We start from the raw sequence: 25,049 nt of genomic DNA on the forward strand, positions 1-25,049 counted from the left end.
GGTATAAGTTTAAGTTGATTGTCAAACTGAAGGTTCAGGGCAGACAGCAGGAAAAATTTCTAGGAGGATAATGAAGCATCAGAATAGAGTGCCTGGGAAGATTATGGAGTCTCCATTACTGGAGGTCTTTAAGTACACTTTGCACAAATATTCATCAGAAATGACCTCGGTACAGCTGCTTCTTCCTTTGGACAGAGAAATAAATCAAACACCTCAAGGCCCCTTGCAGTGATGAGACTATGTTTCTGTCATGATTGGTAAATTGGAAACTATCCTGTACAGCCCCCTCACTTAAAGAATATATAATGCTACTAGTATTTAATAAATCAGAATGTTGGAAGAACTAATTATCTTCCCCAAAAAAAGGATTTCTTTTTTGCTTCTGTTTGTAATGAACAAGCTGTGAAATTTGCTGGTATAAACTGTTGAGGAAACGACTCCACAGAATTTAAAAAATGAATGCTATGTTGAATAATGGAGTGAAGTATATTATAGCATGCAGTATAAATCAGAAAAGGTTACAAATCTTTTTGTTATGGAATGCAAAGGTTTCATTGCCTAAACAGACAAGGGAAAAGCCCTGAAAGGCATGTAAATTGGGCAGGCTACATCATCATTACCTGCTTTTGTGGGGTTGGGGGTTTTTCAATTTCCGTTTCGCCACCAAATATTAATCAATCTCATACTCTGGGGTAGTCACATTTTTGGGATGGAATTTGTCTAAAAAAATTGGTTATTATTCATTCCCATTGTTTAGCTGGAGATTCTTATATTTTTCTTCATCACATCAGAAGTCACAAATTAGCTCTATGTCACCAGAGGGAGGTTACCACCAGAGTGATACAGAGTTAAAAGAAGTCTTAACCAAAAAGGTAGTACTCATCAACTGTCCATGAAGAGGATATTTCGAAAGGTGTGAAAAAATGCTAATTTTTTTAAACAAGATAGGGTTTTATCCTGTTTGTAAAGCCTTATTCAAGTGTAATACATGAAGAAGTCAAATTCTTCAGAATACTTTTACATGTTATACTTTTCATATCAAAGTCTATGAGACAATACATACATTTGAAGATATCAGTATCTGTGAGTTCAGGAAGGAATGTCCTGATACTGAGAGGTGGCTGGAAAAAGAAGGTCTTTCTATACATATTAACAAAACTTCATCTCAGCCCCATGCCAGTATGCACCTGTGCCATGTACTCGTGGGCCATATGGAAGAACCTCTCTCAACAGGAACAAGCCACGTCTGGATTTGTCCCATCATTCTGTCTGCATATCCTGCCCAAAACCAGAAAATCATAAAGATCCAGGAAGACTCTCACAGCCAAAAATAGGAGGGTGTGAACCTTAGCCTGATACATAACATTAGCTTCCTCAAGCCTGAAAGTCCAAAGTACTTAAATGTTGGTTTTAGCTGATTTTTATTTTTAATATCACATTGTGTGATGGACCTCTCCTTTCCTGTAGTCACATTATTGCTGCTGGCCACACCAGCTTTGGGAGTTGGTTCTGTATTTTCCACTTCTCCCATTAAAGTCACTCAGGAGTTATTCTCCTCTAAAATGAGAGGAACAAGCAAAGTGAGGAAAGATCTGACCTCATTCACAGGATGGAACATAGAAGAAATACTTGCCCCTTGCAGGAGAGATGACAGAGTGTGCTAGTTTGCTGTTCCAAATGGGTACATAAAGCAAGGCCATGAAAAAAGAACAGCTGGCCATGGTGGTTTCTATTGATGGAAGAGGTGAGTTGACTGAAAGGATGGAAAACCTGTGGAAAAGACAGAAAATTTATCAATGCCTTACCTACCTTCTTTCAGGAAGAAAGGCACACACTGCCCTAAACTGAAGGGTACAGAGAAATACACAATATGTCTTAAAATGACCATGAGATTATAAAAAAATACACAGATCTAAGAAACAGAAAACAGTTTTGCAGTCTGGATTTATCCATTATAATTACTGAGTTGCCCACTTCAGTGTCTAAAATGCTCCTCAGCCTGGAGTCTTCTATCCCAGATAGTAAATTCCTCATCCGACAATTCAGTTGTACAAGATGATGTCTACATTTCAACAGTAGCTACTACTAAATAGCAAGTTAGTGATGCACAATTAAAACATGATTTATAAAACATCAAAGACTATCTTCTTCAATGCAAAAAAAGAGGTAAGCATATTGAACATTGTGTTTAGGTAGCAAATATTTATTAATATCAAAAGAATCCTATAATATACTTGTATTTCAATCAAATAGGCTTTTTTTCTGAATTACTAACAGATTTGCTTTAAATTGAAAACATTCCTAATTTAAATATTAATTACATTTCACTGTAATTAATAGCTAGCATCTGCTAGCTTCCTGTACCTAATGGCTTGGGACTATGCAAATGTAGATCTTCATGAACAAGGTATGGTTACTTTAAGGATTTTTTTTTTAATTGACCAAGAAATGTGCTTACAGTTTAAAAAAAATACTCTTTTCAACAGTGGCTCTTCACTTCCAAATGATTTTTTTCCATAATAACACCATTTAGTAACTCATTTCAAAATCTACTAATAAGTATCAAAGTCAGGTCTCCCAGTAATACCTGGATATTAAAAATGGTTCTTGAAGCTGAACTGCTACAATTTTCATCTTACCTTTATGTTTAATTCCACTTCATTTACTTCATTGATGTCACTGCTTTTAACAAAAATGTTTTCCACTTTTAGATCTCTGCAAAAAATACCTGCAAAGAGAGAGAAATAAAATACTATCAGTTACAGTGAACGTATTCTGACAGAAATATTTTAAAATCTTTTGATTAATTCCTATGAGCAGTTCCCATGCATTTTATTCTAAACTAGTGGCAGTCTAACAAAAACCATCTTCCTCACTTCTTCCAGGAAGTCATACAAGAATTTCAAATTTTGAAATATTATTCCTCACCACAATCCTGTAAGAAAGGCAAAAGTACATAATGGTTTGGTCTTTTAAAATCAGATCATCTGGCATCATCTAACAAAAAAAAGTAGAGTGCATTTACCAAATTTGCACATATTTTCACACCTGAAATTCATTTTTACATACCAAACCAGCCAAGGGTTTTTGCTGTTTTGATGAGGGCCCAGAAGAAACAAGGCCTTATAAAAGGTACCATTCCATAATGCCATATAACTCTCTGGAAAAAGAGGTAAAGGAAGGGTTCCTAAAAGCACTATATTGTAAGAAAGAGTTTAGTCATTTCTTTGCAAAAAACCTCAAGAATTGCAAGTCCTTCACCATCTACAAAATCCAAAGTTTTGACTGGATAGATTAATTCTGTTGTGGACTGTGCAGAATTGCAGTGGTTCTGTGTGGTGGATGAAAATGCTGATGTTCACTGAACCTTAAATGTAACATATGCTGTGAGGAAGTATCAGGAGCAATCCACTTCTGCTTTTTTACCTCCTGTAATACACTGCGCACTTAAAAACTGAACTAAGTTAAAGTTATAATGCAAAGCAGTTGCAAGCTAAGAAATAATAACACAGTTATTGCCACAGCTGGTTCAGAAAGAGAAGTAAAAGAAAATGGCAGCACATATTGCATCTGTAAGAAAAATAAAGTTCTAAAAATGCATTCATGTAGTATATTTTACTTCTTCTTTACTGGATTATTTTTATCCTATGAAATAAATAATAGATAAAATATCAATCAGTAACTGTTTTTAAATGTATGAACACTCAAAATCAATGAACATATGGGAGAAACAGAGGAATGTAATTATAGTTTTTGTGCAGAAACGTTATTGCTGAAGCAAGGCTTTGAATGATGTGTCCTGTCTCATTTTCTGCAAAATGCCCTTTACCACAAAGCATTTTTTAAGTTCTCCATCCTCACACAGCTCCATTACAAGCTATGTCTGCTAATATTAATAAAAGGGAGAAGGTAATGATTTTGTTCTGAGTTTAGTTTCTTCTAATATAATAACAGTATATAATTAATTGCAATGCTGCAGCTGTAGTGATGACCTAGAACCCCAATGCACTTAGTATTTTATGGACAGAGGGCAAAGGACAATTGACCAGCCACAAATATCATCAGTATTGTGTTTACTACAACAAACCCTCAAGCTTTCAAAACATATGCATTTTTAAAATGCACAAAAATACAGTGATTTTAAATCAAGGGCTAAGTATGGATTTAGCTTAAAGCCTCTTCCATTTAATGTTTTAAAAATGGCTTTAAGAAAGCCTGATTACCAACCCCTGAAACAAAGTAAAATGTAACTTTTCAGCAACTAGGAATTAAAACTGTAATACTTCAATCAAATAAGACTTCCAAACAATTCAATATCCCAAGGAAAAAATCCTACACATGCAGCTAACAGCAAATATTGTTTTACACATTCTACTGCAGTACTTATAGTACCTCCTGCATTGTAAAGTCCTGAAATCTTATCTGTCAGGTCAGCCACAAAACTTTAGGCAAAAATTTTCATTGTGGTATTCATATTGATTTATGAATGGAACACTTTTTTTGTTCCTTATTTTCACCTTACTTTATTGATAAAAACTCAAATAAATACCTAAGAAACAATTGCTTATATCCTTCAAAGGTATTTGGTTACTTTACAATCTAATATGCAAATATATTCTCAATTATTCTTTCTTTAAAGTATAAGAGCCTTAAATTACACAGATTGACAGAAGAGTTTGAATGTTTTCAAAACTTATGCTGCTTTAGGTTTCTTCCACAGGGGCAATGAATGAGACACAAAGAGCTACCTGAAAAACTAAAATAAACATCTCCATAACTGAAAAGATAAATTCTGTATCAAATATGACCTGGTGCTCAAACAGATATTGGAAGAGGAGATTCATCAGATAGTAAGAAAGCTAGGAATAATTTAAAGAATATAACACATCTACAAGATACTTACCCTTTTCCTGAAGGTTTTTTAATGGCTTATTTCTTGACAGTCTTGTGTTTCACTTCAGTTATCATCCCAAGGCTGCCACCATCTAGTTTCCTTCCAAATGGATGAATTCCATCAAAAAAACAGATAATCATAAAAATTACTATTAAAAACTTACTATATTGATTATCCATTAATATAAACTAATCTGAACCTTGCAATCATATGTTCAAAAAAGGTTTTCACTATCAGAGAAGCAATCTGATTTTTCCAACAAAAATATTTGCAGTATTTTCTACTCAATATGTTTCAGTCTTCATGCATATTTGCTGTAAGGCTTAGGCTCAGCAGCTTGCAGAGTTTGGTACAAGTTTTCTGCTTCACTTTGAAAAGTATCATGAGCTGCCACCTGTCATTGCCTGGAATTCCTCTCTATTTTCCATCAAATTCTCATATGATTTCTGGAAAACTCTCCTTCTGCTTTCTAGGAGTGCCCATCCACACTCCAAATCATAGGAATTTGCCTCGTTCTTTGCAGGAGTGCATTCCACTGCTTTCAAGAATATCACCAGCTTTCTGGGAAATTTTCCACATATTCCACACTTTCCACAATTTTCCCCATGCCCATAACTTTGCACAAGATTTTTGGGAATTCCCTCTTTGTTTCATAGGACTTCTTTGTGTGCTTTTGGGGAATCCACAGCCAACTTCCTAGAAGTCTTAAGTGTGTTGTTGAAAGTATTCACTTTGGCTGCTCTCCTCCTTTTTCTACCTTCCACTTTCTAGGCTGTACCACTTTGTTTTTCAGGAAATTTCTCCTTTCTCTGCAGGTATCTTCCCCTGTGTGGTTTTTTTTTTGGAAAAATCTCCCTCTGTTTTCTAGGAATTATGTCCCAACTTTCAGGAATTTACTAAATGCTTCCTAGAAAATTTCCCAGTGTCTTTCCAGTTTGCCAGTTGCTTTCCATGCATTTTCCTACTGATTTCCAGAAATTCTACAGGTGCTCAAGAAACTAGACAAAGTGAGTTGGTAGTAACTGTGTAAATGCTATTAGTAAATAAAACATAAAACATGAAAGAGTCATCTTCCATGATGCCTATGGCTTGGGAATTGCAAAAACTGCCTGTAACTGAGAATGTACACATTAAACACTGCTTTTAATGAAGTGGCAGTTCCTGAATATAATACTGAAAAAAGCCCACAGCCTCCCAGGCATATTTTCTTTGAAAAGAGTGTCATTTAAGGAAACTTTCTCAAGCATTTTCATAAAACTTCTGGGAGATCTAAAAGTGGATAGTGTTTAGATGCCAGTAACACATCTAGAGAGATGTGACATTTTCAATTGCTAGGGCTGAATATCCAATATAATTTGACACTGCTTTTGCAGCAGTGACTAACATCTATGGTTACACATCTTCATTTTCCTCCTGAGACTTTGCATGTCCTCCTCCTACTACTCACATTTTCCACATAAGTCACAAAGGCAAATAATTGGTTGCATATTCAGATATTATAAGTTAGGGTGGTAGTTACTTTATAGCCAGGTATATGAATATAAAGAAATGCATATGCAGAAGTGCTCCGGGATAGGAGAACCATTTATGTTGCTTTCCAAGATGATGCATTTAATTCTGAAATTTCAGTTTCAGTGCTTTTTTCAATTTTCTTTTCAGATGTACATGTAACAAACTCCTCCAACAAAAGCTTTTAAAGTCTTCAACTGAACAATTTTAAAGTCTTCAGCATGAAAGAGAAGATTATGATACAGGATAAATATGTCTCCATCAATATTAACTACTGCAGGAATGATAAGAAAATAGACTGTACATCAATGACAGTGAACTAGTGAGGAATTAAAGACAATCAACTTCAAATCCAGCTTCAGTCTCAATTTTTTCACCTACCACCTTTATAATGGTATTACCATTTACACACTTTTCTACATCTAGAGGGTAGCACAGTTGAAAGACATCAAGGTACAAGTGGATGGGAGGAAAACCAGAGAATTGTCTATCAAGTGCAAACTCTGACTCCTAAAACAAAAGCTTTATTTTCAAAACACAATATCTTTAAAGCCTGTAAACCTAATCTAATGTTTGTTAGGCTATTTGTAGGTAAAACAAGTCCTTTAGAGCATGAATTTCTTATTAGTTTAGACAGGGGTAAGAAAATATATCTACTAGAGACATTCATGCAGACAAACCTGCAAAAATTGGCTCAATCTTAAGGCATGATATCACATATGAATATCACTGTCATGTCACAATCATGACAACTTTTCAAAAAATTATGTAATTAATCTTATTTTTTACCTTACCTTGAGGTAAAAAAATACTGTTAAATGTCTTCAAAAATAAAGCATTTTTTAAAGGTCAGTATTTCAGGTTAATTTGTTCAACTTATCTTCTCATGAATAGATTATTTTAGGCAGTGAAATTTTGTGCTATGGAATTTCTGGCTTGCCTACTGGATGGAACTACCATCCTGTGTTTCCAGGAATTACTTGGAAACCAGCATTTTCCATGCCCATTCCCATCAAAAATAAAGTCAAGTTATCTTTCAGGGGAAAGAGTTGAAAAATATTTTTTGTGGAAGAGATTTTACTGGGTTTTTTTTAAATACTTTTTAAAATTTCTTGGGAAATATAATCTTTACTTTACTTTAGAGAAATGAGTGCTGGTAACTGTAGAAGATGAAGAAGCACCCAGTCTTGAAAACACACCTCAAAAATACATAGGAAAGAAAAGTAGGTCCAATTCCAGTCGCCTTACCTCCTCTCCCCATGTTGGATCCTCTTGTCACACACCTCCAAGTCATGTGTGACTTTGTGGCAATGGGGACAAAAAAATCCAGCATTGCTTGGTTCAAATGGAGCTAAGCACGTGTTTCATTTTATGGTCTTCTCTCCACTGCTTTCAGACATCTGTTCAATTTTATAGAGTCTGTGCCCAAATTAAATTAAAACACTGAGATTGGCAAGAATGTGTCCACTGCTCAAAGAAGTGGAATAAAACCTGAGAGATGAGGGGGTGGGTGGAACACAAAAGCCTTGTATTCTAACTACAGCTGTCTGCCACGCTGACAAGGCACTGGATTGGCATAACACAGCATGCTGGTTTGGACAGCAGATCTGCAAAAACAAAAAACACACAGTCAAAAATGATACTTCAGCTTTTTTAGCTACAGAATCACTGGGTGCATTCAGAAATGGAAAAAGCAAACATTTTTTTCCACCAGACAGTACAAAACTATAATAGATTCTTCCTTCAAAGCAAATGGTATACAACACATTTTCAGAGGATTTCAAAATACTTCAATAAACCTGGGAAGCTGTTGATCTGGGGCATCCAATAAAAATGAGCTTTTGCATCTAACTGGCATCATGTGAGGACATCCTTCAGCAGTGCTGCCAAAACAGGGATAACAAAAGCAAGGATCTTTGGGTACTCTTGCAATTCCCCTGGAGAGCTGATTTGCAGGTGATTCCTCAAAGTCTACTTTTCTCAAAAAAGAAGCCGCACAAAAAGGCTCAGAGGGAGTTAAAATGCACCAAAGGAGGAAAGCTTAGCTAAACATTTCCAGGCAAGAAGGCCGGATCTCAGCTCCTCCACAGCAGACAACAGAGAAGAAGCAACCCCTGGAAGTGTTGGGGGATTAATTAAGCCTTTAACTCTTGGAATACCATCAAGCTGCCCACCTTTATAAAGAGACTCATTCTACCATTGCACATGGCTACCTGCAAGTGAGGCACAGGAAACTGCCTCCAGCTGGCTCAACTCCTTCAGGACAGGGATCAGAGTGCTGAAATTTGGGATCATCCCTCAGCAAGCACCTGCTCCCCACGCTGAGGAGCTGCTGCCCCAAGCAGTGACAAGAGCAACACTGCTCACCTCTGGCTTCAGTCTCTGGAGACCACGAGGGTGTTGGCATTCCAGACACAGGGAGACATCAGTGAGCTCAAAGAAGGATCCAAGCTGCAAGAAAATGGAGAACATTGGCTTAAGCTGAAAGCACACAGCCTGCATTCCCACAGAAAACAAGGAGCAGGTTTTCAGCTGGCATCCTGCAAAATCTCCTCTGCTCCATTGCCTCTGATGGACCTCAGAGATAATCTCAGATGTCATTTGAACATCCTTAAGCCCTTTGGTTCCATCCTAGCCCCTCATTTCCCACATCTAGGACTTTTCTATTTGAATGACAGATGACTTATTAGAAAACAATAGTACAAAATACTTACATGGAGACAAAAACTACTTAAGAGAATGTTCTTTTCTGATAGAGTGCTTTTATCATGAGATAACTTCTAATCTCACTCAATAGCCTACGTTTTGCAATTTACATGAAACGTGATTAATACCCTATTTCCATATTTAAGTCTCTGACAATATTAATACTCTTACTATCCTGCTATCTAAGAAATTTTTAACTGTAATATGATAAAGTTATTACAGTTCTTGATTCTCTGAAATGTACCAGGGAAAAAAATGTGATAACTAACACAGAAAAGAGATAAGCTTAATAATATGTAGAAATCTTTTTGTTCTCTTGAAGATGTTCTGAAAACATTAGAAAAGGGCTAAAATTCTGAATTTATCTTGCATTTTGCTTCTGAACAAATTTTTTCTATTAAAAAATTCTGACTGGAGTAAAGTCTTCTGTTGATAAATCAATAAAGGATATGGGTTTTTCTCTTTAATATTATCAATATGACAATTCAAGAAAAAGGAGAAATAACTTTCACAAACACCTTTGTAAACCCTTTGTCTAAGCACAAGAAAATACTACAAGTTCAAAATAAATAAATCAACAAAGCAATAAATGAGGTGGGAGGCCTACAGCTCTTTTAATCCAGATTACTGCCAATATTAAAAAAAAAGTAAAAGAAAAAAGAAAAGTACAGATTTTACATTAGCTTTTGATTAAGATTTTCTATTCATGATGTTTTAATCCCCTCATGAGAGTCACGTGGTCTTTCTCAGACCCTTGTGGGTGCCAGAACCATAGGGCAAGACACCAGGCAAAGCCTACCTCATCTCTGTATACATAACAGATTATTTTGCAAGCTTTTATTACTCTCTGAAACTAGAAGCTATAACATATTTAATTAACCAATTAAAGAATGAGCAAATGGTGTGGCAGACTGCCCCATGGATAGATAAAAATCTCAAACACTCTAGCAGCGAATTATCTGCCTTAGCCACTCAAGGTAGCTATGATAAAAGCACATTTTATACAACTTAAAGTTGTATAGGAGGAGCAGATTAATACCTGTCTCTTTTTAATACCATGTGACACAAACAGGGAAAGAGAGAAGGAATTGTTATGTGACGGGTTTCAGCACCTAGAGGCATTTCCCTATTACATTTACACTCTGCTTTCTTTTCCTTTGTGAATTTACAATGTGACCAAAAGAGCAATTTGAAGTTTTTTTTTTCCCAACCCACAGGTATTTGTAGGTGCTTTTGACCAAAGTTAAAGCTGTGAAGGGTCTAAGAAACTGAGGGCTCACATTGATGTATGTAGCTGTTGCTGGTCAAGGCGGACATGCCAAGAGACGCGGTGTCCATCAGGGATAAAAATTGGGAACTGGGAACTCCCACTTTGAACTTTCTGGGGTTAGAAGGTGGGAGCTATGTGGCCAATATATTAGAATCTAACATTCTAGATCTTATTTTGTTTCAACTCTTCCATGATTTTTAGCATCTGCAATACCTGAACTTGATTTAAAAAACCAAAGCAAACCAGAAAGCTGGGGTTCAACCCTTACTGATTGTTCTCTTCTACTTTTGGCATATCTGCTTCTAAAATGAGCTAGAAATTAAATCTTCTCTAAGCTCCTTTGGGAGCTGAGAAGTTACACCACCCTCCTGCTACAATTTTCCTTATCTGTTAAATTAAGATAACGTCAGTTATCACAATTAACATTCTAAAATATTATTACATGGCAAATAATTGGTACAGGAAGACAAGTACTGCAAGAGCTGTGAATCCACACGGAGGCCTCATCCTACAATTTTACTTATAAATGAGAAGCACCTAGAAAAGAAAAAACAGGGCCAAGACCTCATTGCAGATTGCATAAAGTAAAGGGTCAAAAAAAAGGCCTGAGATATAAATCAGAACAAATAGTTGATCCTACTAGTTAATAAATTAATACGTAGCCACTTGTGAGTAGTATGTTTTTACCCACAGTTTAAATGAAAAGGATGTAATTCCCAGAAATTGAAAGGTGAGATCCAAGGAAGCCTGTGAGAAATTCTTAGAAAGAAAAGGGTTTATTCCTCAAAAACCCGTGTAAAATTTCTACAAAGTACATATAGAATGCCTTAGAAAGCAGAGGGTAAATTTCTTGAACTTGCAGGAGAAAATATCTAGTCAGCACAGAGAAAATTTCTAGAAGGCAGAGAGGAATTCCTTGAAAGCACAAGGAAAATTTTCTAGAGTATACAAAGTAAATTCCTACAAAGCACAGAGAAAAAAATCTATGGAAGATACCTGCCTGGAGGGGAGATTCCTCAGAGAGCACAAAGAAAATTCACAAAACATGGGAGGTTAAATTCGTAACAAGCAGACACAGAGAATTCATGAAAACCAGAGATAAATTCCTGGAAATGAAAGAGCAAATTTCCAGAAGGCGCATAAGCAATTCCTGTAAATTGAGGGGAAATTATCCTGATGCAACAGAGGGGAAAAAAAAAACAAAAACCACAAAAGAATGTGGGGAAATAATCCTGCAAAGCAATGAGGAAATGTAAGTAGAAAGCAGAAGCTGGCATTTCCTAGAAAGCACAGTGCAAATGCCTGGAAAGCTGAGAGGTGAATTCCTAGAAAGCAGGCTAGGAATTCCTAAAAAGCATATGAACTCTTTCCTAGAGATTCCCAGAGCCAGGTTTGCCCCGTGCAGCACTACAGCCCTTCAACAGCTGCATCAGATTTTACCTGAGCAGGGAACAGAAGCACTGGAGTACTGGGCCACCCCCGCCCTAAGTGACAAAACCAGAACAAGAACTTGGCAGTCCAAGCCAAGAGAAAGCCACGGCTTAGGTCAGACACTCTGGAGACCTTCTCTCCTAGACCAACACATTTGCTTTCTTCTGTAACCACTGAGATCAGAGTCACAAAGGAAAGGAGGCAGAAGACAGCAGTGGCCTTCCTCTCTGTGTGGTGCACAGCCTCCAAGCCTGGACATAGCTAAAATCCTGCTTTCACATGTGTCCCCAAACAGCCCCCCCAAACAGCCCCCCCTGTACCAGGAAAAAAGCAGCTCAAAAACCTCTTTCATTCTCCTCCTTTTTTTTCTCCTCTTGATTTTGTTTACCATTTCTGTGTTATCCCTAAATTACCCTGAGGATGCATAAAATATATAGTGAACCCGTTTATTATCAGGGATTATAATAATGAGATATCTCTAACACCTTCATCTATTAGCATCTTTTACTTGGAGTTTTAAAATACTGAAATGGGAGATTTTGAGAACCACAAAAAACAAAGGGGCACAAGATTCTTGTTAAATTTCTTTGGTCAGTAAAATAAAGGAGGAAAAAAGTACATGAGGCTCAGCATTAAATTAACTACCCTTATTATATTATAAGGAAAAAAACCTGAAGGGTCTGCTGTGGAGAGTTTGGTTTGCCAGTCTGAAAAGCCTCCAAAGTTAAGAAAAAGCCTTCACTAAATAGGAAACATTCACTTCTGTGCCACTGAAGACATCTGTGCTATAAAATCTGCTGTGAACAAGTTACAATTTCTGTTCTGTACAATCCTGATGCCTTAGTCCCTGTTACGAAGACAGATCTCCCATTGACAGCATCAGAGGGGGAAAAATGACTGCAGGATTAGATCCTGCATTTCGCTAGTTTTTATTTATGGCCACCTACCAACACCAACTGCTTACCACTTCTAGAACATGTCAAATTACTGCATCCAACCACAGACACTCAAATATATTCATATCAAACTGCCTATAAAGTCAGTGAGAAGGTTCATGAATAAAGAGAAATTCTAGTGACAAGGCACAGGAATCTTAAAGCAACTCAAACTGCCTGTAAGACAAGGGAAAGTCACCGAGTGTGTGCATTAGCACTGAGACCTTGAGTCATCAGTACAAACACACAGACATTTACATGACAATTCTAACAACTGGTCAGCAGCAAACACTCTTTGAATTAAGAAATCTGTCACAAAGAGATGAGAAAAGTCACCTGTGCCTTTCTTTCTTTAGTGACTTCTGAAAAGCCCACAGCAGAACTACAAGTGTGATTAAATAAATGCGGATTTCGGTTACCCCAAAATCTGTATGGTAATTCCAGTGAAGACAGAGTAATCACACTACTATTACACTCAGGTCAGTGGGATCAGGATCAAACCCTAAGTGACTAAAATCAGCAGAGCACAGCATCTGCTAATACTACTGCCCAAAAAATCACAACAAGCCTCAGGCATGCTATTATCAGATTACACAATTTCACTGTCAGGCTGAGGAGTTTTAAAAGCAACTACAAACTGTGGAGGATTTAATTTTCACAGGCAAAGGATCTCTTCTTTCTATTAAAAGGACAAGATCATGTTGTTTCTTCAAAGATAAAGCTTAGTTTTGTTCTTCTCTTGTAAAATGATAGATAGAAACATTCTTGCCCAATACTTTATGAGATAAAACATTTTTATCTGTGACTGGAATGTGGAGAACAGGAAAGCTGGATTTTGTTTGAGAATGCCAGAGAGTGTTTGCCATGCAGAGCCACAGAGATTACAAGATTACAAGTGACATAACACTGTGAAGAGAATCTGCAAATGACAGAAACAGAGACCACAAGTTTATTTAGTTCTTTTTAAGAGCAAGATATAAAAACAGATTCATCCTTCCAGCATCAGATTGAAGCTTGTTGTCTCAATAAGGACTAATGGGATTACAAAAATTATGACTCGAGAAAGCTCAAAGTAGTAAGTGGATGTGTTATGGTGTATACTTGGTACTTCTAGAAATCTGACAAAGATCTTTCTTTAACCCCACCAACACTGGAATTTTTATAAGTTTTTAACCTTTCCATATTCTGATGGCATTTTCCTTTCCACAATCTTCGTAACTTCCTCCCTTCACTCTGTGCATTTCAGAGTGCTGGGCTAATTACTCCTAGTAAAGTAGACACAAAACTTCACAGCTTTCTAGATGAAACAAAAAAGTCAACAAATATACAATCTTGAATCATTTAAAACTGCCTTTTTTAGACTGCTTGCAGTTGCTAGTTAGTAAAATTTAGCAAATCAGAGGTCAAGTTTGCCGTTTTTGGCAAAATAAAACCCACAAGCACAGACTAAAGGGGACATCATTTTTCACAGCTCCGATTCAAGATTCCTGGCTGCCTTTCTGCACTCACAGTTGTCCTACTCCTAGCTTGGCAGAAATACAGGGTGAATGTTCACACTCACCTAGTGCCAAGGCAGCCTGTGACGCTTAAAAACCAGAACTGGCAGTCTTGTCAGCAAAAGGAATTTATTCTGACTTCACCAAAACTGGACCAGCCACTGAGACCCAATTCAGTAGCCACCACCAACCACTGCACTTGCAGCTCTCAGAGAAGGATCCCAAACATGCAGCAAACCCCCAGGACTGGGCAGCAGCTAATGAAATCCGTGGGAAAAGCTCAATGTTTGGCAGCCTGGAGCAAGCAAACAGCAGCTCAGACAAGCAAAATGCAATTAATGGCTGCCTGCTGGGTTATGTTTTGTATTCCTTCCTGTGCTCAGTAACTAGAATGCCCAACCTGAAGCTGTGACTGAAAAATGTCTCAGTGCTGACACCCACACCATGACACTGTACAATCTGCTAGGCAGCTATCAGCACACAGGCCTGTCAAAAGGATGGTCCATTCCATAACATTTTGGGCAAATTAATGAAAATCTTTAGGTAAGACAACCTACACTGAGTTGTTACAGAATATAATAACCACCTGTGTTGTACACAGTTACAGAAAACCCTGCCATTAACACTTTTTTGGTGTATATGAATAAAACATGAATTTTAGACCAGAAAAAAAACCCAAACCACCAAAATTTAGGGTAACCATTGAGATACACACTTACAAAGTATACAAATATACACATGAATAATATATAATTTCACACCCAGAATAAGTGCCCTTATAGTTCAATACTCTTTCTTTTTTCCAGGTATTTGGCATTGATGTGTTTTGCCTCTATCATATTTCATAGCTATGGGAGCACTCAAGGATTATGTTAGAGGGGATAAAATAGCAGAAGCCATTGCTGTCATTTATTAGGTACACTTCTAACATCTCATGGAGCTGGGCATACCACCAGCTGTTGATAATTTTCATTTCCTTTTATTTAAAACTGCTCAAAGAAAACATTGCATTTACTAATAGGAAAACAAATTTCTCCCCTAACTTTTTCTGTAAGATTTTTTTAAAGCTAAATCTTCCTTTTTTTCCTCACAAAGTAAGTTTAGCTCTGAAATTCTCTTTCATCTCCTGAGATGTGATCCTACATCTGCTCTGCAGGTAGAATTTTATGTGAAGTACACCACAACATAAAAGACAAATCCCTAGGTTCATACCACTGGAAATGCCTCTGCCTAAAATAGTCAAATGCAAAGAAAGACCTTCATACAAGAAATATGGCTGATTGCATGTACACATAATTTCACTGTAAAATGCACCAAAAAATATGCAAATTTTATCACCTATTTCAATGTGTTATTTGATGCATATCTTTACATTGCTACACATTTTAAAAAATACAAAATCCTAAATTGCTTTTTTATCTTTCATTTTGTTCAAATGTTTCACAACTTAAGCCTATCATATTACAAGGCTCTTCAGGAGACTTAAATAGTATTAAAATACTATCTTCAACTTGAAGGGCAAAATACCTGGAAAATTAAGGTCACATAATATTTCAGAACCTAATGGAGTATGGATTTCTGTTTGGAGTACTTCAACCAGAAACCTCAGTAATCTTAAATCTGTCTCTGCTAGACATAATAAGTTTTAAATGTTTGAATGTATTTCAGGGTATAATTTTTTTTCAGGGTATAGTTTTTGTATACCCTATAATTTCTGAGCAGGGCACAAAGCATTAAGTTCAGAATATTCAGCTGCTATAGAAGAGAAAAATCATTCAAATCAAATCCTCTTATAGGACATTAGAAATAGACAGCTGCAAGAATAGATTTTGAACCAGCAAACATGATGCTAGTTTCTTGCACTAGTGTTTAAATATACATAAACACCACTGAAATAATGGGGCATGGGGTTATTAAAAGCTTGGCATGCTTAAAAGTTGTGCACAACCACACACAAAAATTAATCTGCATCTGGCACTTATTGCTTGACTTCTTGGGTGATTCTGATGGTATTGATTATTTCCTAAGGGTGGCCAATGCAGATAACTCAGAGCATAACACAGAACAGCCCTAAAACATCTTCAGGCTAGGAATATTTTACATTGTGCTGTAATAGATTTTTTTTTTAACACCTGACCTCTTGTGGTCAACATCAGCCAAGAAAAGCCACCACACTACTATTCAGCCCCCGGGAGAGCCCTGAGACAGCAGAGCTCACACTGTTTTACCTCAGCCTTCTCAGCAGCTCATGGGGGCAGCACACCAGCAAGAAGCAGATCTCAGAGCTGTGGCCAGGTGTCAGGAATTCCTCTACCATTCCAGCTACCAAATAAAATCTCTATCTCTTGGCTAGTAGTAAAACCATACCTTTATAAATTAATCTGAGATGCCAGATGTGGAGAAATTAATTGCCAGTGATGACTTGCTCAGCTGCACAGCAGAGCCCCCACCTGCATTAATCCAATTGTCCATAAAAAAGGGAGAGGACAGGAGTTGCCTTTGCCTAATCTGACCCAAATTTCAGGGAAAAGAAGAATCCTACCAAGGTATTTACATCAGTTACCTTAGCAATCCTCCTAAAATCTGCAGACAAACGAGGAAGAAATAAATCCAAAGCCAAAGGAACATGATGGTGCTCATAGTAACTTAAACAAGCAGAAAATGTTCCTTACACCAGTGTCACATCAAAGATTCACAATGCCACAAACAAGTTTAAGTGATCCTGAAGAGTTTATAAGGTTCTTATGCAAGAAACATGGATGCACAGCAAACATGTATCTCCCAAAGCAAAATCCAAAATTAATGAATCTCCAAAAATCCATACAAGAATAGAGGTATTAGTACCATTTCTCTCAGTTGTGTTCCCCATAAAGAGCAGCTGTGAGAGGCCATTACCACTGAATGAGTCAAAAAACATTGCAATAAAGTCCTAAAAATCCAGAGCATTCTATATAAACCTGCCTAAGGCAAAGGTGATTCAAAACCAAGGTCTGTAGACTCCTGGTATTTCATTGAATGCTGCAAGAAATCCCATGGCATGCAGTTAAGAATGACAAATTAACACATGTATGTGTTAATCTTGGCATTTATTGAGAATTCCAGGACAGGAACCAGAATGTATCACCATTTTGTTTTCATACAGGGAATATCTGCAAAATCTTCCCTGTCTTGTTTGGTTGTTTTGGGGGGTTTTTTTGGTGTTGGTTTTTTTTGTTTGGTTGGTTTTGGTTTTTTGGGGTTTTTTTTGTCAATCAGGTCAGGAAGACGGCATTAAAATTGTGCTTTAATACATTAGGAACAATGCATTGGATTTGGTGACAAAATTATCTGTTGACTACAAGCATGATTTTTAGCAGCCATTTAACACCTATTCCAGAATGGTCCAACTGTTGTTACTTAGATACTTCATAAAAAATTCATGAACATAAACTCCAAAAATAAATCTAAATGTTAAAAAAAACATTTTTATGGTTTTTTTACCTCAATTTCCAGCAGCCAGTCACAAATACATAGAATCTATTTGTTAAACATTTTGAACCATCTACTGCATCATTTAGTTCACCCACAAGGTGGCATCTTTATTCTACATTTCCTTTGTAAATAGCCTAGAGAGGATCAAGCTATCCTTCACAAAAGGTGCTGTGACCTCAGATGAAAAGTGGAGGCCACTGGACCAAGACTTGTTAGAATTTATATTCAGAAATCATCAATATATTTTCCTTACACATCAAATGTTTACTGATTTTACCGTTGAGATGGGGATCAATTTGCAAGTCATGACATCCAGTTCAACACTTTTCCCACAAAAAATATAAAAGAGAAAGTGCTTTAGACATGATTGCAGAAAAATCTCTTGGTATTCTGTGTACTGATACTTGGTATTCACAGTATTAAAGCTTTCATAATGAAAACTCTATAATATGTATAAAGTTATCTTTAAATGTAAAGCCAGCCTTAAACCTGTCTGATACCAATCAAAACAGTTCAGTCACTGAGTACTTACACACAAAAATCTCAATTTTAAAAGCTATCTAAGGTTTATCATTAAAAAATTAAATCAAACATCAGCTAGGTCTGCAAAAACAAAAAGCATTCTATGCTGCATGAAGTCACATACCAGTACATAGATTACATAGGTAAACAGCTATGTACTCATTATGTACTTAAAATGAATTATAAAATTTCAAGTAATTACAGATTTCAATGGGTCTCTGAAATGCACTAAAAGAAACACTAATTAAAAATTATTTTTCTACATGACAGTAAGGCAGAATTTAATGTAAAGTCACAAATGAGGTAATTCTATTAAGCAGAAGGAAAAGGTAAACAACCAAACATGCCTTTCTCCCTAAAAGTTATGCTAACCCTGCTGTCATGTTTTCAGTGCTGTTCTTTTGTGTTTGCTCTTCTGCCTCAATCAAATATATGTTATCATGAACTGGGAAGGTACCAATTTCTCTTTTACATTAAATACAATAGTTCCCAGGAACACACGTGGTTGAGTGCACATAAACACATGCTCAGCTATCTACTTTATGCAAAAATCTCAAAATAACATCTATAATCTCAAAGATTGGCTCTCAAAGATTGGAAAGGGGGAAAAGGGTACAGAAAACTGTTCCTAGGATCTTCCAGAGTATACCACATTGGTGCATTTTGCTTAAGGTTTTCCTTGAAAATGAAAACTCAGTGGTACTAAATTAAATGTCATTCATTTTCACTGCCATCAACATGCAGTTTGAACAGTCATAATGTGCAGAAATCTATCAAAATTTAAGAATACAAACAGGGGCATGTGAATCGAATGTGCATTGTTGTAAGATAGTTATTTACTGAAGAGAAATGTCAAGAGTAAAAGTTAATTCTTACTGTTACTTTACTTTTCCCATCCAGCACAACTGTCTATATTCTTCCTTAAAGTTTGCCTGCCATCAAATTTAATGCACTTCTTCCAAACTTCTTTAGCTGGAATTCCCCTAAAAGTTTTTCAGTTACAATACAATCTATTGCAGAATTTTTGCACAGACTGCTGTACAAAGAATTCAGAGTGGTTTCCATTGTTAAAAAACTTATATAAGTGAAGTAAGATACACAGGTAAAAACCACTCTCTTACATAAATATTTATCTTAGTAGGCATTGGGCTGTGACAATGGAATAGCCTCCAATAAAATACCTGTACCTGTTGTGATGGCTTATTAAAGACTTGTTCTGATATAATTCCCTACCTTCTCTCTAGACTTCTGGTTTGTAGATAATACATGAAAAGAGAAATCATCTAAAAAATCCAACCCTGTAACCTTTCTATACCTACTTGCTAAAAACATGAGAAATTAGACAAGTTCAAATCAAGACTCCTCTGCCTTGGGTAAGGAAGCAGAGGAAAACACTGTTTCAGTGCAAAGCAGCCAACAAACATGGAAACACCAAAATGAAAACATCTCACAAACAAAAAGTCCATTTGGTTTGTTTCCTGGTACATACAGGAGCATGAAAAAATTATCAGCTGTGTTGTAACCTCATAAATAATAACTTGAGCTTGATTTTATAATTGATTATTTTAGGAAAATTTAGGGGGTATCTGGCAAATGTATGAGCTGGACTAAAATGAGAACAGAAGACAGGAGAGTTTTGTTATGTGTGTACGTGCCCCGTATGTCTTGCCATGGTCAACAGAAAGGGGGTTATTTTAGAGAAGGACCTTATTGAATTTATTTTTCTTAGCTACACACACGAGTTCAACTCCTGAAGTACTTTAAGGTGGACCTGAAACCCTTCTGCTACCATAAATGAAGGTGAGGGTTGCAGTGTAATGCATGTAGCTACCACAAATCAAGGAAAGATAATTAATGAAGACCCTATAAAGCTGAAGGAAAGGCCTTTTTGCCAGAGATAAACAGGTGTAGTTAGGAATTAATCAGGGCAATTATCTGGCTTGAAAACTCATCTATGTTAAATAGGAGTGTAACAAAATATTCTATATTTTAGTGATACAAAACAGGATAAAGACAATACTCCCCTCACCCTTCCACTGTAGCTTCTACCTGGCACAATCTGAATGATCAAGTCCAATTCCAAGCAGTGCAGGCAACCACATAAAGGATGCTTACTTCAAAAAAATCCAGAAAACATGTATTTAAAACTATATTAAATACTCAATATATTCTGTTTCAATATCATTTCTGCAGAGCTCTTCTGCCAAGGGCTCTGAGAGCAGGTGTCCCCTATTTCAGTGATGGGTCCAATGTGGATCCATCCATCCTTCATGCACTTCTGAGTATTAATGCATAACAGCATCATTTGTTATCTGTTGCTAATTAGTACCTCTAATGAAAAATGCTAGACACAAAATAGGCTGCTTCTCCAGGTGAAGACATTTCAATGTCTAGAGAAATTAAGTGGTGTACAAAACCTACAGTTTTCCTCCCAACTGTATTAAATATTAGGCTATGAGGAATACTTTTCCCACACCAAAAAAAAAAAAGGAAAAAAAAATTAATTGTTTCCCTTCCTAGCAAATTGAAAGCACATACAAATTCCCATTTCTGTTTTGTTGAGGTATTCAAAAGAAAACCACTTCTTTTTGACAATTATTTCTCATGCAAGGAATGGAGATCAGAAGATTCTGCTCACCTTGTGCTTTGGAAGTCTTACAGCTTATGTAAAGATGTAAAATGTATTATCAAGGTAACAAATACCATGTACTGTAAAAATTATAGAATGATAGAAACAGTTTCTTCTTTTCTGTCCCCTCAATATTGCCAAACATATGAAGCATATTCCTCAATATGAAGCTTATTCCTTGATAAGAACTATATTCAAGAATCATAAAAACCATTAGTCCTCAATTCACCTGAGTATCTGCTCTTGTCTAAAGAGATCACAGTCATTCTCAGCAGCACTTTTAATAAATAACCGCCTTATTTTTATAAAGATATATGACATTTTTCCTGATTAGGATGCCCTTGCTAAGTAGATACAAAAATAATTATTTAGAGGATGTGTTCACTCTGGAGGAGCAGCAAATGTTCTTTCAAAAACTGTTCTACGTGCAGAGAGTTTAAATTTCATGCCATGTGATGTTCTAATAAAGCATATCTGCAAAATACAGAAGTGCTCTTCCATTGCTGAGAAAAACTCTTTGAACCCTCAGTTAAAATTCTAGAGGGTAGAAGAAACAAGATATGCAGGTGTGCATATTAAATGTCACACTATGTTACTGCAGTTTTGTAAGAGTATTAATTTATTAAATATTTAATTTATATCTTTTCTTTTCACTTTAGTATTAATTACCAGTAATTAACGCCTGACCAGTGTCAAGCACTGCTTCAACAATCTTCTTATGAGTTAAGAAGTTAAAAGCATTTGGTACATGGCAACCTAATGGACAGACAATCAAAATGAACCTGGCTATACTTCACCAAATTTAGGGGGATTATTATAATTACATTAAGTGAAATAATTCTCCAATACAAACAGGACAACTCTACCACCATTACAGACATCACAATCATACAGGACAAAATTAAATTTCAAGCACCCTCTCACAGAAATCTAAGATGATCCTCTCCAAAATACAGTGATGTGGATGAACACATTTCAAATCTGACATGACAGAACTTACAGACAATTTACAAATAATGAAAATGTCTTGGATTTCAGAGATCATGTTTTCTCAGGCATTCCAAGAAAGATGATTTATACCTTGTGATGGTTCAGCAAAAAAAAATAAAATAAAAAAGCCCAGGCAAAAAGTGTGGTACCTGGTCCATCTCCTAGACCAAGTGACCAAGATTTATTCACTTGAATATGACTTAAAATACAAAATTATCAAATACTAAAATCCCAAAGTTACTGATATTTTGTGTGCTTGTGTTGCAGCTCAGTTTCTATGTTCAGCACAATACAACATCAGTTTAGGCTGGCATGTGAGCACACTGACAACTTTTAACGTTAAAAAAGGTGAAGCTGTTAAAGAAGACTTTGCACAAGACAAAAGTATTCTTGTCCAGCATTCAAGGCTGCTCCACAGTGTGCTTGGCACACCAGGTTGGAATTACACCAACAGAAGATCAACCATTGGGAATCTCAGGAACCTGCAACATCAGCAACTTCATTCATCTACTGATCCCCCAAAATGTTTGGGATTTACTTTAAACTAAGAAATGTTATTACCAACATTCAAATAAACAATACTCCACTGAGCAGCCGGCAATAGTTATGGAAATATGAACTATGAAAAAGTGACAAAACACAAATTATCTGGAAGCAATCAGCATTTGCTAGTTTTAAACACAACTGAGTGCTCTAATGCCAAAAGAAAAAGTACAGGAAACACCAGAGGAGCCTATCCTTTAAAAGATATTTGCATAAGAAATGGCAGTGGGAAAAACTTTACACTCCATCTCCCTCCTGCCTTAAGTATCTTATTCCACCAAGTGTATCAGCAAAGCTGCCATGAGCAGATGCTAACACTGTAATTAATTCTCAGGACCCTTTTGTTTTACTACAGGGAACAAACGTGAAATAGTTGGGTGAACTAAATTGAGCATCAAGTACATTCAGTTGCTGATGGCAAATTGATTTTTTCACAGCAGGCTATCAGTTCAATTTCAGACAAGCATTTCATTAAGACACAGCATACATAACTCCTTATAACTTTGAACTACCTTCAGCACAGCACTAGGATCAAAGAACAATCAAGTCTGTGAGACTATGCTTAAAATAAAAAATGGGTGCTTGACACCATGTTCTCCAGACAGAGGAGAGCAAAAATCAAACTCCAAAAGCTTGCTTGTGCAGCCTTTAAGTTGGCTAACATAACTGGCATGAACTCTTGCATGGCAATTTCTATATGAATCTCTCAGGTTTTTTCTTAAAACACCTGATGTCAGCTCTAGATGAAAACCCACACAATACCTGTTTTTCCAAGTGGCTTTGTCACAGCAGTGCTCATCTGACAATTAGGTAGTGGGGACAGCTGACTTTGCAGCACAGCACTGCATGGAGAGATATTCTCCCTAGTGTCTGGCAGGCAGGCAGGTCATTCCTCTGCACCTTCCTGAAGCTTGTTGTGAGGATGGAAGCAGCTATCAAGCAATATCAAAAGAAAAAAGAGGAGTCTGAGCAATGCTATTCACACAGTCTAAACCCCAATATGAATTCTGTCCAACTCATCCCACCAGAAGGTCTTCTACAATCTACAGCATCACCTGATTCAAAGCAGGAGCTTGGAAAAAATCAGGGCAGGATAAGTGAAAAGTGGGATCAAAACTAAAAATGCAGAAAACAGAATTGTTACAAACTGATCCTAAATTTTTACATCTGCTTAGACAGTTAAATATGTTACTTATTCAGTTTGGTTCTCATTTGGGTTCAGCAGTGACTAAAGTTGTTCCAAATTACTAAAACTTCAAACTAACAAACAGCTCATGCTGAGTTCTTGTTCAAGGAAAGAAAATAAAAAAGTTCAAGTTAGCATTTCCTCCAAGTTCAGTTCAATTAGTTGTACTTACATAAAAAACAGTGGGGGAAATGCTGCCTTGTTTGGTGTTTTTGCTTTAACCTTTTAGACAGGGTTACTGGGCCTCTACTTAATGAGAATTTTTAGTTGAAAGCTCAGCCTTTAAATGCTTTCCAGCTTGCTGCCAGAAATTATGCTGAACTCTATACAGCAACAGAAGCTGCCAAAACATCTTTCTTTGCTATTCACATCCTGTCCTGCCCATCCCATGGAGCCTCATCTCACACATGCCAAAACTTCCTATTCCCTCTCCATTCCCACTCTGCCCTTCCATCACCTCATCTGCCACTCTGCTGCATCTTTATGGGCTCCACACAGTCATTTCTGGGATGCTTTTTTTTTCCCCCAGCTCCTCCCTTAGCTCTGTCTCTGATCCAGTATTTCCCAGTGCTTCATTCCTATTTGTTCTCCTTCACCTTGTTGGGTATTCTCTCTAAAATCATCCAGATTCCAAACCCAGGGGGGGATATCAGAGATTTTGGTCATCTTGGTTGTGCCAGTTTAAACCTGAACCTGCAAAGATTTAGTAGATCCCACAGTCCCACGACAAAATGAGTGACAGGTAGAAGGTACGTTTAAAATGATCAGCTGTAAAATAAATATTTGAAACAGTCCTGTAAGTAAAACATAAGTATTTCGTTTAAGAGGCCCAAATTAGGACCTGCTGGCAGATTGCTGTTGATTTATAATTGCAGGGGAGTTTAATTTTTCAGAGTTGGAACAAAAATATCTAACATTTTTAACAAAGAGTTTTAGATGGTTTGTTTTGTTCATTTTAACTCAAGCTAATTATTCTGTGTACTTGACTGTTTTTTAAAAATGCAAATCTGATGCACAAAAATATGTCAATATGGGGAAATTCATTACTTTTTCCATATGAAGCAGTTCAGGCAAATATCTAATTGTATATAAAAAACTCAAAAAATGCAACTAATAAATCACAACCAGAGTTTCCTCAGTTCTGTTACAGTTGCTTAAGATGATGACACAAAACACTTACTTTAATTGGTTGTTCCTTGTTCTTTCTACACAGTGCTGTTTTCCCTGGGAGATTTCAAATGATAAGTAACTGGAAATTAGGAAGAGAATTAGTCCATTATTCTGCAGCAATGACACAATGATTAATTATATTAACTTACTGCCCCTTCTGCTTTCAAACCCTACAGTCACAAAATTAGTTTTGTTCAATATTCCAGAAGGGATATGAAAATTAAATTTACTCAATTTAACAAAGTCCTGCAGGAAAGCCATGCTCATCTAAGATAGTAGATGGATGGATCCTCTAAT

The 25,049-nt window shown here is 36.5% G+C and overlaps 1 long non-coding RNA gene across 1 annotated transcript; it reads right to left on the reverse strand.

Annotated features, from left to right (window-relative positions):
* Positions 1 to 1,640: 1,640 nt before the first annotated feature.
* LOC139590711 (uncharacterized) lies at positions 1,641 to 24,830 on the reverse strand. Its single transcript, XR_011679411.1, has 7 exons — positions 24,763 to 24,830; positions 23,159 to 23,328; positions 8,771 to 8,854; positions 7,652 to 8,010; positions 4,904 to 4,993; positions 2,640 to 2,728; positions 1,641 to 1,770 (listed from the first exon to the last, which is right to left on the reverse strand). It is a non-coding gene; the product is annotated as an uncharacterized lncRNA (long non-coding RNA).
* Between the last annotated feature and the right edge of the window lie 219 nt (positions 24,831 to 25,049).

This window comes from Agelaius tricolor, unplaced genomic scaffold (genome assembly GCF_023055355.1).
Source record: "Agelaius tricolor isolate 1412-34295 unplaced genomic scaffold, bAgeTri1.0.p SCAF_5, whole genome shotgun sequence".
Lineage (NCBI taxonomy): Eukaryota > Metazoa > Chordata > Aves > Passeriformes > Icteridae > Agelaius > Agelaius tricolor.